The sequence below is a fragment of the Corvus moneduloides genome, chromosome 1 (genome assembly GCF_009650955.1).
Source record: "Corvus moneduloides isolate bCorMon1 chromosome 1, bCorMon1.pri, whole genome shotgun sequence".
NCBI classification, from domain to species: domain Eukaryota; kingdom Metazoa; phylum Chordata; class Aves; order Passeriformes; family Corvidae; genus Corvus; species Corvus moneduloides.
Genome location: NC_045476.1, coordinates 162,638,515 through 162,652,373, shown reverse-complemented (window position 1 = coordinate 162,652,373; position 13,859 = coordinate 162,638,515). Strand labels below are relative to the sequence as shown.

At 47.9% G+C, this 13,859-nt stretch overlaps 1 protein-coding gene across 3 annotated transcripts in view; it reads left to right on the top strand.

Moving 5' to 3' along the window:
• The first annotated feature begins 1,196 nt into the window (after positions 1 to 1,196).
• Positions 1,197 to 13,859, top strand: part of SLC45A4 (solute carrier family 45 member 4) — an 84,934-nt gene continuing 72,271 nt past the window's right edge. The window contains exons 1-2 of one of the 3 annotated variants that reach the window (XM_032134455.1): positions 1,197 to 1,382; positions 1,816 to 1,947. The gene's annotated coding sequence lies outside the window, so the exon portion shown is untranslated. Of the gene's footprint in view, positions 1,383 to 1,554; positions 1,948 to 13,859 lie in introns of those variants that run through there. The other 2 variants (XM_032134476.1, XM_032134444.1) reach the window with 2 other exon arrangements.

Below are 13,859 nucleotides of genomic sequence, written 5' to 3'. Positions count from 1 at the left end.
GCACACTGCCCTGCTGCATCCTGCTGAAGTGACACCCAGGGGAGCCAGGCTTCCCCCACAGCCTATTCACAGGGACTGTCTCAGCCACATCAAACCCCACGTTCCAGTCTCGCTGTCAGCAGGTAACGAGGCCAGGTGTGGGAGGCAGGGAACCCATTCCCTGCATGGATGAGCTGCACAGGAGCTTTGTGCATATGAGTGGGATGGGGAGGTGCAGGAACGCACCCAAGGTTATGCAGAGAGTCCGTGGCAGAGGTCAGTGTCTCAGTGACTCCTAGCCCTGGGCTTTGGGAGAGGGAAAGGGAGGGGGTTTGCAGTAGCTAAAGCCAGGGAATTGGGGAGCTGAGCTGGGTTCCAAACCACACAAGCCTTGGGGCCTGATCCTGAGGAAAGCATCTCATTTTCATCCAATGTAGTCACTTCAGTTCCAAGACTAAAGGAAAATGTCATATCCTTGTGCCACATAGGCTCCCAAACATTAGCTAAGACCAAGGCAAACATCAAAACTCTTGCCATGCTGTGAGCCTCTTGCGCTGGAGCACAGGATCCCCCCAGTACAACGATAGAGACACAGAGGTACAAGATGCTCTTTGACATAACACTGACACCAAAATGTTTCAGCCCACCTGAGTCCTCCAAGCACCTCATGCCCTTTCCCTGCCTCCCTGTCACCCCAGGATTTCAGCTCAGTGATACCCTGCACCCCAACAGGCAGGTGATGAGCCTTGAGAGATGCTTGATGTGAAGGACCTGGCAGCATAAAGGGACTTTGTCAGCCTGGGGAGTCACGGAGCAGCTAGGTGGAAGAGAGCTTAATCTGAACAACCTCACTCAGAAAAGCCAGGACCGGTGGAGTCCAGATCTGCACAACCCATGTGGAGCCTGTAACAGCCAGGTGCTGGTTTGAGTCAAAAGGCATCAGCCTGCAGGTTATAAAGGTATCTCTGCTGCTTGTAAGGGTGCCCTTTACCTGCCCTCCACCTCATGTGGCTCAGGATCCCCATGGATATCAGCACCATTTGCTTGCTTTTTAACACATCCAACAACATCAAATGCAGAAGAGAAACTCCTCTCCCTATGAAATTCACCGAGAAAATCCTGAGTTGTAAAGCAGAGCAATTTGTGGACCAACACTTTTCCTCTGGGTCCTAAACCATCACTTTTTTTTTTTTTTTCCTTGACTGAATATGTGCTGATCTCATTCATCCTGGGAAAAGCACGGAGTGTTCTCATCCAGGCTATACCTGGCAAGCTGCACACACTGTGACAGAGGGAGCGAACTTCTGAGCAGGCTCTGCAGTGGCTGCTGCTGGGCTTCTTGTGGCTCTTTCCTGGAGTGAGAGGCCGGCTTCTTCACCTGGCATTCCTGGGAGAGATGAAGGGTAAGTCAGCAAATCAGCTTCATGCATTGCAGACATCCTCTGCTTTCAGCCATAGCAGAATTAGCTCAGGTCAGGATTTGCTGGTAGGTGGGCAGAAAAACATCTACAGGGCTTTTTCCTCCCCTCTCCACCTCCTTTGGAGGCAGAAGGCAAGAAAATGTTTTTAATGTGCTGCGTGGAGGCAGGTTGCGGGAGCTGTGGTCCCCGGCATCGCTCAGCAAGCACTGCCGGGGAAATCAACAGGGAACGTTCCTGATGCTATTTTAGACACCGGCAGAAAACGCCAGATAGCAACACCGAATTCGACGGGGCTGCACAAACCCCGGAACAGCGACAGCGGCACGGAACGCAGGCACCCGCTCCCGCCGGTGTGTGGGTTGTCAGTCGATTTGGTGATGTGTTTGCTAACCACGACTTTGCTTTGACATGTCAGCTGGCGAGCCGCTGTCTGGATGCCATGCAGGCAGCTCCGTCTGAGCCCTGGGGAGAGCAGCTTAGATCCGCTGGCCGGGGTTAAAAATGAGCCGCAGTTAAGCTGTTGAAAGGGATCCGCGCTGCCGCCAACGTGAGTGCTCCGCGCCTGCCAGCGCAGGTGGAAGTTGCATGCCTGTCTCCAAGGGGGGATGCAGCTCTCGCCGGGTGACTGCCGGCTCCATCGGGAGCCTCTTGGCTTGCTTGCCTGGGAGAGGATGGGAAGAGGGCATCTTGCGGGGCTGCTGCAGCCGGTGGTGCTGCTGAAGGCAGCGTGTGAGATTAAAGGCGGTATCTGAGCATAAAGATACCGCAACAACCCCTGACTTTGGAATCATGAGTATTGCAGGGCTGGCTGCTGCAGGAAATATCCCCTTCGTAAGTCAGGCTGTTTGGAGCAAAAAGGACCAATTGTGTGTATTCTGCTGCAGCTCATTGTGGTCAGGTTAATTTGGGAAGAGGATGCTTGCTGGCAGCTAAAGGAGGCAGTCTGGCAGGGGGGTTAAAATGCAGAATTAACAGACCAGGCTGGTGTTTTGAAATGGTACAATAATCCCAAGGCAGGGGAACATGGTTTGGTATGATTTACCTTCTGAGATATTCAGGAGCAGGGAGACCTTACCTTAGAGGGATACTTTAATTAAAAAAAAAAAAATTCAAAGACAGATCCTGTTTTGCAAAGCCCCAACACCACAATGACGGGCACTGCTGATAGCAGCTGTCCTGCCTGCCATCCAAATGCCAGGCCTTCCCAGAAACGCTGCTTGTGAAAGCTCCGGCACAGGGAAGTTTTAGCACCCCAGTTTTGCGTGTGGGTGCGAACGCACGTCTGTGTTTGGGGGGAGGAGGCATGAACTGCTCGTTGTACCCCAAGCCTGGCTGTGCAGCCAAAGAATTACTGGAGCTGTGATGATGGGTGTTAGGCAGGGCTGTGCTTTTAAAGGGAGAGCCCGGATGGGTTTAACATGGTGATCCCTTCTGGAGCTTTCAGCACCCATGGTCTTGGACATTTCACAGCTAAAACTGGTGCCTGTTCCTCAAAAGCTGGTGTCAAATTCCTGGTGCTTCCATGGGACCTCCTGCATGGACACAGCAAGGACATGAGGTCCGAGTTGATCTGCAGCTCCAGCTGAGGTGGCATAGTGAAAATGCCATGGAGGTCAACTTGTCAGTGTTGATTTGGACGGGATAAGGATTGGAAAAATGGGCAAATAGCAGTGAATCTTCCTGGAGAGAAGGTGTCCAGGGATCAAAAGGGAGAGATGTCATTGGTGTGTGCCAGGACATGTCTGGGATCTGGAGGGGACAAGGGTATGTGGTGGAAGGGAGTGCTCCCTGTACTAACCCATCACTGTCCGTGCTTGTCAGCAATGCACAAAGCCACAAATGAGAGATATTGTGTGCTTGCAAGAAAAGGGGAATTTTTTCCTTCCTCATTTCTCAATTAAATTTTACACTGCAAACTCCGTCTCAGCTCTCCTTGCAGAGGGAAAAGAGCAGTTGCTGCGAAGGGTTATTTTTTTTAAAGCAATAGCACAAGGAACCTAAAGCACAACCTTCCTCTGGAATAACCTTACTCTGGTCTCATTTCCAGTGGCTGCTTCATGACTGACCAGAACCAAACCATTCAGCAGTGTAAGAGCACATCCTCTGCAGAAACAGCAGCCTGCCTTGGAGGGCTACTTCATTTTCTTTCATTAAATTTACTGTTTGTATTAATTTGTTTAATGTTGTTGAGGGAAAAGGGCCCTCTCTACTGAGCAACCCTATTAAAACATGCCTATTAAACCTCACCCCATGATACCACAGGGGTTGGCTGGTGCTGGTGGCAGTCCTGCTGATGGTTCTGGTCTTAAAAGTTACAGGAACCAAGCATAGACTAATGTAGCTGTTGTCAAAGGCTGGGGGTCTGCTGGTACGAGAGCAAGAACAGTGAGGGAGGGAGGCCTTACAGCTCTCTGCTGGCAGGAGACCTTCCATATGTCTTTTTCCTTCACCCTTCACCTAAGATGAAAAAGGAGATGGAGTGAAGGCTGTCCCATCATGGCATGTTGACAGCTTGTCAAGCAGAGGTTGGGAGGAGGCTCCGATTAACACCTGGACATTCCTGTAATTTAGTTCTTTCAGCAGCTAATGCTCGTTCATGATCTGTGTTTTCAGAAACATCTTCATCCACCTGTGAAGCACAGTCACTGCTTTGCTCGGCAGGGATCAGAATCCTGGTTATCACTTGCTATTGACATGGGCATAGCATTTTATCCCTCCCACCTTCCCACCATAAAGGGCTGAAGCCCCACCAGCAAACTGATCCAGACTGCCCTGTTCTCCTGGGCTGACACAGGGTGCCTCTCTCTGCCATGCAGCCCTGTGCCAGTGCAAGCTGCTCTGAGAACAAGGAGCCAGACCCAAAACTGGGTGAGGGCAAGGACCTCCAACACCCCAGAGTGAGGGGCATTGGATCACACGCACAGCAAACACTTTGCCAGCGGCTGCACCATGTACTGAAACAACCACACAGCCTGCAGCCCTGATACAAAACCACTGACCTGAACAGCAGCCAGATCATTTTTCTTATGAGAATGCACCATTCTTGAGCAATTTTTCCAGCACATCCCACGCAAACACGTTTTCTCTGAACACTGCACGGCAGCATTTACCATCTCATGCCAGCTCTTGTTTTTTTCCTGATCACAGAGGTTGGGAGGGCTCTCACATGTAACTGGTGTGTCTGTGCTGGTGGGCACAGAGTCTAAGAGGTGTATCCTCATGGAAAATCCAGCATTAAACCATTTCATGTCACCAGTTCTAGAATCACAGGATGGTTTGGGTTGGAAGGGATCTTATGATTGTCTATTTCCAACCTTAAGTCAGATAAGATCCCACCTTTCTGCAGAAATCTGAAGCCTTGGACCTGGCACATACATATTGGTCTAATAACACATCCTTCATCTTCTCATCACTGCAACAGCCTTCCCAGGAAGGGCACATTGACTCTTCCCAGCTGGCATGCAGGGGGTTGCAGAAGCACCATTGCTCATTCAATACTGGCACTAACTATTGTTGTTTGTGATATGCTATATTAGCTGAATTCTTGGTGGTAAAAAAGGAGATGTGAACGGAAATGGATAGTGTCTGTAAAGTCTCATTTCTAGCCCAGTGTATTTTGTGCTCACTCTGACCTCGAGTTTAAGTTACTGTGGAAGCAGGGAGATTTTAAGGCATTTTTTTGGCCCAGTTTATCAACTTCCATTGCACAACAGCACCTTGGGGCAGCCAGGATGTATCACCAGATACATAACTGGGCTTCTTAGTTAGTGGTGAGTGATGGCCTTGTGCTATTTGTTCATAACTAAGAGAAAGAAATGGCCAAAGTCCCTCTCTTCCCACATGGTAGAGATGGAGGGATGTTTCTACAGGAGCAGCTCTGCTCCTTGGCAGGCACTCCTTTTTGATCCAAGCTTGTGATTGCAAGCTCCTCAGGTGCCTCATTTCTGTATGTAGGAGGGAGGGAGAAGCAAAAGCAGCAGTGCTTCTCCCACTTGTCTGGCCCTGGTACTCCATACACTGATCTGATGGGAGGAACAGGGGAAAAATGGTATTTATCCAAGATGATCTAATTAACATTTCCCATCTTTTCTCATTTGGTAAGAGACTGATACTCTATTTCTCCCTTGACCACCCTGAAAAGTCCATTGATTTTAACCTGCCAAAAAATGATTGGCGGATATAAAATTTGAACCTCAAACAAACAAAAAAAAGAGCTGAAATTTAGTATTTTCCTTTATTTGTAATGCAATGCACTAAATAATGTTCAGGAGTGACAAATGCCCAGGAAAAAACATTTCATCATGTAATTTTACAAGGGAGAGAAGAAGCAAACCCAACAGTCATGGACTCAGTCGATACAGTGGATTGAGCCCTACTCCTCTGCAATGCTGGAGGCAGTCCCATGTCTCCTGCACTTATCCTATCAGACCTATCTGAGGGTATTTGAGGTAATTCTTACCTAATTGTCAGGCACAGGAGCAACTTCTGGCTGGGATCATGACTGTGCCATTAGCTGGGAGCTCCTGGGGTTGATTCCCATGTTCATAAACTTCAAGCAAGTACCTGTTGGGAGAGGGAGAGGATAAGCTGGCAGGTAAGCAAGGATCTTCTTGCCATTGTCAGAGAATCCAGTGTGCTTTGGAAGAGAAGCAAGAGAGTTTAGGAAAACAATTCTCATATATACAAGTCTACAGAGAAAGCAATGATCAGCACAGAAAGAAAAACACAGCTTAACTTCAGCAACCTACGAAATTCACAGCAGTGGTGCTGCACAGGGGGGCTTGGCATGGTATGTCAAAAAGTTAAGTGGCCCCAAGAGTGAAAAGACATGGACAACTGCCAATATATTATGCAGTTCTTATCTGAGCACCCGAATTCCCCCTCAGTGTGCTGCATTAGGCTGCAAAGCAGTCTGTAATCAGGAAGTTTGGCAGTCATGACAGAGATGCTCCCTGGCATCCATTTTGAGCAGCCTATTGTGCAGCCAGGTCTGCAGAGCCTCTCTGGGTACCAGAGAGAACAGAGGCCTCTCCTGCAACTGGGCAAGAGCTGTGGCTCTCCACACGTTGGACAGGAACCACTTCAGCCTCCAGCACAAAGCCCTGGGAGCAACGGAGCCAAGGCCACGTTGTCTCTTTGTACAGAGTCTGGGCAGACACATCCAGGTCACTCACTCCAGACAGCATTCATGACCTGTGTCTTTGCTGTTTTCCAGTCACCCAGAGGGGAGCTCAGAGCCTTGGCAGCAGCCCTGTCACAGTCTCCAGGGTCCCTGGGCTGTCCTGCCTGCTGAAGCATGGCTGGAGCGTGTGGCAGCTCAGGAACTTGGGAAGAGGCCACCACATCCAGCTTGGATGTGATGTGCCTCACCCCACAGTGCCTTTTGGGTTCATTTAGGCTCTCAGCTCATTCTTCAGTGGCTGAAGGGAGATCTAAGAACAGGATTTAGCTGTGGCTCACCCTCCCCTTCTCCTCCTCAATCCTCTAGAAAGAATAAATGCTAAAGAGAATGAAGGTCATCCACGGCCAAGGCAAGTCCATGCTAATCCCTCTCTGGAGTCTTGGCCGAGTTCAGCATTCAAGCCCTGGGAAGTATTAGGAAATGGATAATAGAACAGGAAATGCCAGATTTTGGTAGCTGTGAAAAGGACAGACACACATTACCCATGCCATAGAGATAAAGGGGAGGGTTTCCCTCTCCTCCCAGGCTATGGATGTTAGAACTGAATGGACATGGTGTCCAAACTGGGTGAAAAAAAGACTATGCCACTCTTCTTGTGAGGCTTGCAGGGAGGGGCCACACTGGGAATAAGTTCATATCTTCAATGTCTTCAGGATGACTTTCACACTCATGGGGCAGCTCACTTCCATGCCTACCCCTCCTGTGCTTGCTCCAGTGGCATTTTCAGAAGGCACCCTTGTATGTGTTTAAGGGGGAAGAAAACCTGTCTGACAGCCCATTGCTCGACTGGATACTCCTTTTTGTTTCTGAGCCCAGCTCAAAAAAGATTTTTCTCTGCCATCCTGGAGAAAGAACTGAAAGTGCAGGATCAGCTGAAAAAGAGGAACTTGCTGCAAGCAAACCTGACACCTCCTGCAACATCCAAGAGACCAGAAGCTTCATTTGCTTTGTTTCTACACAACTGATCAATTGAAACCAATCAATGAAACACTGGGGGTTGGCATGTTCCTGCCTCCACCCCGCGGGCTCTGCCTGATCCCAACAGCAGCCCGGAGCTGACTCCCACACTAATGCACACGCAAGCACAGATCCTCTAGTGACATCCGATCCTCCACGATATCTCATGGATGTCTAATTATTATCTAAAGATCAGCCTGGATACAAAAGAGTTTTTGACATCCCTTTCCTCCCAAACCGTCTCCCTAAATCTTCTCAAAACACAGTGGGCAACACGATGATTTATCTGCCATGCAGGCACTGCTCCTGATGCCACTTCATACCTCTCCTTCAAAGCCCACGAATTTAGGCTGCAGCTAAATTTTGCAGAATTTTTCAAGCCCAGCTTCTTCAGCCCTGCGGGTAAATCTCTTGCATATCTCTTCCTTCATCTGTTACTAAAGCACTTCTCATGGGCCCTGATCACACTTCACTCTTACCCATTCATGATACCACCATGGAGATTTTTCTCCTAACCTTTCCTTTTTGTCTTGTTTCTCAGGTTGTATCCTTTCACTGGTTCATCCCTTCCCATAACACCAAACTCAGTTCTTCGCTCTCAAAGCCCTGTGACTTCTCTGCCCGTAGCCCTTCCCACCAACTACCAGCCCACAATGGTGGCCAACCTCTTTTCTATCACATCTTTGGAAGTGCTCCTCAAAAAACATCCAAAACTCAGTCTCTGGTAGAAACCCATCTTTGCTCCCAGTATCTGCATACTGGTCATGTTGCCACATAACACACTGGCAAATATCACTTTCCTTCTCCATGTTCCCATTTGTCTGAGCCACCCATTTCCCTATGTCTTAATCTTGGAATAGCAAGCGTAAGTGTTTGTTGCGTAGCACAGCTCAGCCCAGCTGCAGCTTCTTGTCCTATGGCAACACGAACCAGGAATAATAACATCAAGGTGGTGACTCATTAAAACCAATAACCTCAATAATTAGACTTAACTTTTCCAATTGTATAAACAGCTGAGAAAAAAAACAGAATCTTATGCTTTTCCAATATTTTTCCTTCTTCCAGTTTCTCACACAGAAATTGTTGGTATTGGGCACTTGTCACAGTCAAATTTCCTCTCTCTCCACACAACAGTAAATTCATGGAGTGAAGTGAAATGTTTGTTTTCTCCCTATTCTGTGAGTGCTGAAGACTCTCCAGCATCTCTTTGCTCTGAGCAAGGAGGAAACCAGCTGCAGCCCTGCCTTGGTGCCAACATTGTTCCAGCTGCTGTTGCTATAGGAAAAAAAACCACCAAAGGCAGAACTGTCCAAGTTTCGAGTTCCTGAAAAAATCTGTTTAAATCAGCAGGGATAGAGTCTGGATGCAAATTTCTCTCCAGATCTGATGCTCAGTGGGTGCCATCCACCACTTCATTCAGCTGCTGCTGGTTGAAGCTGTATCCTGGTACAGCCTCTTCTCTACTCTCCCTGTGACCTACCCCTCTCTAAATAACACTTCCCTGCCTCTTGTCAGAGGCAGAGAAAGAGGCTTGGACCAAGGAAAAAGCTGCCCATGGGATTAACAGAGGGTGTCTGTGCGACAAGGAGCCATCACAAGTAGGACAGCACTCAGAGGGCACTGGAGAGACAGGTACCCTGGGGGCAAAACACTGGGACAAGCTGGTTGATGAAATAAGGAACAATCAGGATGGCAGGGGGTGGGAGAGAGGAGGCAAGGAGCCAGGGAGGAAGACTTGAAAGGACTGGGATGAAAAGGGGATGAAGGGACCAAACTGCTAAGAGAGGTGGGCATCACATCCCTGAGCAGAGCCCCACATTCCACTTCTCTTTCTCAGTCCTTGTCCCTGCATTTTGGGCATACCAGGACCTTGTGTTTAACTATGTCCTTCTTTAATTGGAAAGGATCGCAGTCCCCTGAAGCTCGAGTGGCTGCAGAACCAGTGCTGCCCTGAAAATAGCTGCTCTGACCCCAGCAGGGCAACTGCCCTGGTGCCAGCATTGAAGGAACCTTAGTATAGATCAGATCTCAAGAACCTGTCAAACCTGCCCTACGGACCTCAACCCCCTCCCAAAAGAAGCACACCATTGAGTACAATAATATGGTGTTAAAAATGGAAAGTGCTTATGGAGGGAGATCAGCTGCTTTGTGAAGCAGCTGTATGTTCTGGAGCTCCTTTTGATGTAAATGTGTGAAATTACACATTTATTGCAGGATTCAAATGTAGCCATGGCAACATGATTATCAAACAGTTGCATATGGAAGTGTAAATCCATACAGGTTTCTGGCTGGTGAGATTAAACTGCCCAGAGACAGCTCAGTGTATTCCAAGCCCAGGCCCTCCATGCCCAAAAGGATTCATATCTGGTTTCTGTGACTGGGAAAAATTCCATTTCTTTGCATCCAAATTGGCTCTACTCAAGTGGGCTGACCACCAAACAGATGGAGAAGAGCACTAAACAGGCCAGTACCCCCAGAAAAGAGGCAGCACCATGTACCTCCCTGCATGCTGCTGCACAGGGTGACCCTGTCCTCAAGGCTGGTTTGAACAAATTCCTCTGCTCAGCCCCTTGCAAGGGGCAGGGACAGTTCAGCCAAGAGCTGTGTCTGCAGAGCAGGTTTCAGTTACACCTCGAGCATTGTCAGGCTGTATTCATAGAGGGCATGAAAACAGGCTGGGCAGCCAATGGCACCCCCTCACCCATGCTGTCCTCATGTGACAGCGATCTGGTGACATCCGAAGAGGGGACAGAAAAGCTGGCATGTGTACTGGCTGCAAGAAGGAAGGGGCTGTGCCCTTATAGCCTCAAAACCGTGACCTTGATGGCCATTCCTTGGAAACAGGGCCCAGCCATTAACTTTCCACAGCTGTCAGTTCCAGGCTGAGCCACAGTGTCACAGCCAAGGAAAGTCAGGCACAGTCTCCTCCCCTGGATACACAGCAGGCTCTGACACCTCATGTAACAGTGTCTGCACACAGACTGAGCTCAGCTCAGGGTCCTGGTATGTCTGAAGTGCTGAGTGATAAGTGTTGTCAGGTGGACTGTGAAACAACAGGGGAAAAGGGAAAGAAAAAAAGAAAAAAGGAAAAAAGAAAAACAAAATAAGAAGAAAAGGAAAAAAAAAGGAACATGCACCCCAGCACGGAAACAGACTGGTGGGAAGGAAATAGAAGTTTTAAATAGACACTAAAAGATTGGCAGAATTTGGCTGTAAATGAAAACAGAGTAGTGGAAGGGCAGAACTTTGTCCTTGTTTTGCTTTTTTTTTTCCCAGAGACTTGATGTGGCTCTTTCACTGAGAAACACAAAAGTAGGGCACAGTCCTGCAGCGGGCATCCGGGGGTATCCACAGTCCTGAGGACTGGGAACCTGCAGCAGGAGCCCTGGCATCCCTCTGGAAACCAGTGGAAAAGCAGGTTATCTCCGCAACAGCGTGGTGAGCAGCTTAATGGGACACCTAAAGCATCTGATGGCAATGCCTCCGAGCCATCATATAGGAATTCACAGGATGGCTTCTCAGTAGGATGTTCCTGGAGTTAATTAACCTCTGGTCCTGATTTCCAGCGGGAACATCTCTTGTTTCCACCTCTAGCAAATGGCTCTAGTAGATTAGACAGCCTGCTTTCACCTCGTACCTTCTTCTGCCGCAGGTTTTTCTGGGCAAAATCCCCTCTAATCTTCCCTACTGCAGCGTAGACATTCCGGAGCTCCACCACACTTCTGTTTCCAAACCTGTGAATTTCCACATCAACCATCCTTCTCAGTTTCTTTCTCTGCATCATGAGGCTTTCTAGCAGAACCTCTTTACCTTTTCTCAGAGACTTTTTAAATACTGCTGTTTCACAGAGGATTTTTGGGTTGGAAAAATATATAGGCTCTTGTCACTAAAGACAGATCTTTCTCGGTAAACATGAGGCTTTCGATTTTAAAAGTGACAAACACTGTTTCTTAATTTAAAAAAAGATTAATTTTCCCAAGCCTATTTAGAAAATAAAGAAAAACTATTGCTGTGCTAATTGCTATTACCCAAACGATTTTCACATCATCTCCTGCCTGTGGCCACATTTGCCACACGTGTCGTGCAAATGGACTTGGCATTCCAGGCTGCAGCAGACCAAGTATCAGATTTCTGGTTAACTATGAATTATCACTAAAATAAAGGCACCCCAACCCTGCCGTTAATGCTGCCTGAATCCCATGGCTTGGGAGTGCCACTGTGTTGTGCTGCCATGGCATTTGCTCCCCAAATTTGGCCTCTGCTCCTTGAGGGAATGAACCAAACCTCCCTAAGAGGGGAGGTGAAGCTGTTGCCCACATCTCATTCCCCTCGCTGCAGTCCTTTCATCTCTATGCTATATTAGCATTCTGGAGAGCACTAATGGGTCTGAAGTGGCTTAAAGCCATTTTCTTTATTACTGGATTAGTGCTGGAAGGGTCTGAATCTGCCGGCACTCGGCTCAACCGCGTCGAGAGCTTTCTTCTCCGAGCAGACACGAGCGCGCAGAGCCCCAGCCCACCTCACACGGCCCTCCTCACTGCTTTTATGAATGGAGTTAAAAACAACACATGCCGTGAAGCTGTTTCTTAGAAGCTTTTTTTTTTCCTGGTGTCCTGACTGCTCCAGCCAATATAAGCCTCACTGGTCCAGAGCAGCACACAGCCCTGAAAGCAAGGAAGTGGGCAGGAAAAGCAAAGCACAGGTTCCCTATCTGTTCCCTGCCTGCCTTTAGTTGAGCAATTATACAACTCCAGATCTGTGATTATTCCTGGCAAGATTTGTTCATCTCCTGGGAGACTTTTGGAACAACATGGTGCTTTTGTAGGGAGTGTCAACCACCAGGCGAACGTGCCTTCCAGATCTGATTTTTTTTTTTTAATATGTAAGTAATTGTTTCTTTACAGACTCGTCTTTGCCTTTCAATGACTCACACTTCTACCTTGTCAGCTTTCAGCACAGGCCCTGCCCTCCCTCCCAGTGCTACAATCCTCCCAGATCTCACCCACAGTGCCAGGTCACACCAGGTGAAATCCTGAAGGATGAGAATCCATTTTGTCGGCACCCTGTCCAGATGTTCTGCTTACAGGGGCTGCTTTTTGGGGGCTGCAGAAACTATGGGCACAACAGTCAGAAGGCATAAAACCGAGGTACAAACCTGCCTCTGAAACACTGAAACAGGGGTTTATCTGTGGTTTATTTTTTGGACAAACCCAGATGCATTTTCACAGCGACGGTGACAGATTCTCATCCCCAGCACTACTGCTTTGCTAAGAGTCTCATTCCCACTCCAGCCTCCCGTGGTGCAAACGTGATCTTCAAAATAAAGAGGGAGAATGCTTAAACGCCCCTAAAATTAATTCATATCTTTAAGCTCAGTGCAATATAACTGCAGCCAAGAGGGGGTTTTTTTCTGAGACTTTTCCCCCTTCACTGCTCTCTGAAAAATTTATTCAATGTGAGGCAGGAAGCAATTATGGAAAATTTCAGGCTGGATAGTTAAAGCATGGCCAACTTGTAAAGTAATTGGAAAAGTAGAAAGCAAAATGTTTGGTAACATGGGATAAAAGGTGCTGTGTTAAGTGGAGGATTTTTTCTTATTGCAAACTCTCCTCTCTGATATGTTAATTGTGTTTGGCCTGATCCCTTGACAGTCCATTAAGTTTTTGACCAATTGCAGGCTGCTGAGGGCAGATAAATTTCAGGCTATTATGGGAACACCCTAGAAGTTTGTATAGAAAGGAAACTCTCTGTTTCCTGTATCATCCTTCTGGGGATCTTGAAAGAGTTCACAAAAGCCACTTAAGCAAACTTTCTTTGCTGGATAACGGAAGGAAAGGAAGCTGTGAACAAGCAAACAACACTCAATTCCATGAGACAAGAGATACTCATAGGTCATTCGAGAGAAAGTAAAGTCCATGAATGAAATGCGCGCACACACACAGAAGATATTTTGTACTCTGAAAATAATGGGTATTTCTGCACTCCTGCACTATTTCTGATTTATAACAAGGTAAATCCTGCAAACCACCAGTGAGACAGATGGTGGAACATCTGCCCCTGCAAGGCATGAAATGTGTGGAGGGTTTTTGTCATTCAAATAATATATCTCAGGATGAGTTGGAGATGGTCATGGATCAGCTGAACAGCTTCTCTTTCTTTCTTCCTGTCATTAACAGCACAGCTGCCAGAGCTCTGCTACAACCAGCTCTGGGTTTTTTATCACCCAGAGATAGAAAGCAAAGGTCTGAAGAGCTATTAGTTTTCCTAGGGCTGGCTTCAAGTGCAAAACTCAGACAGAGCTCAGGGAGCTGGGACAAAAC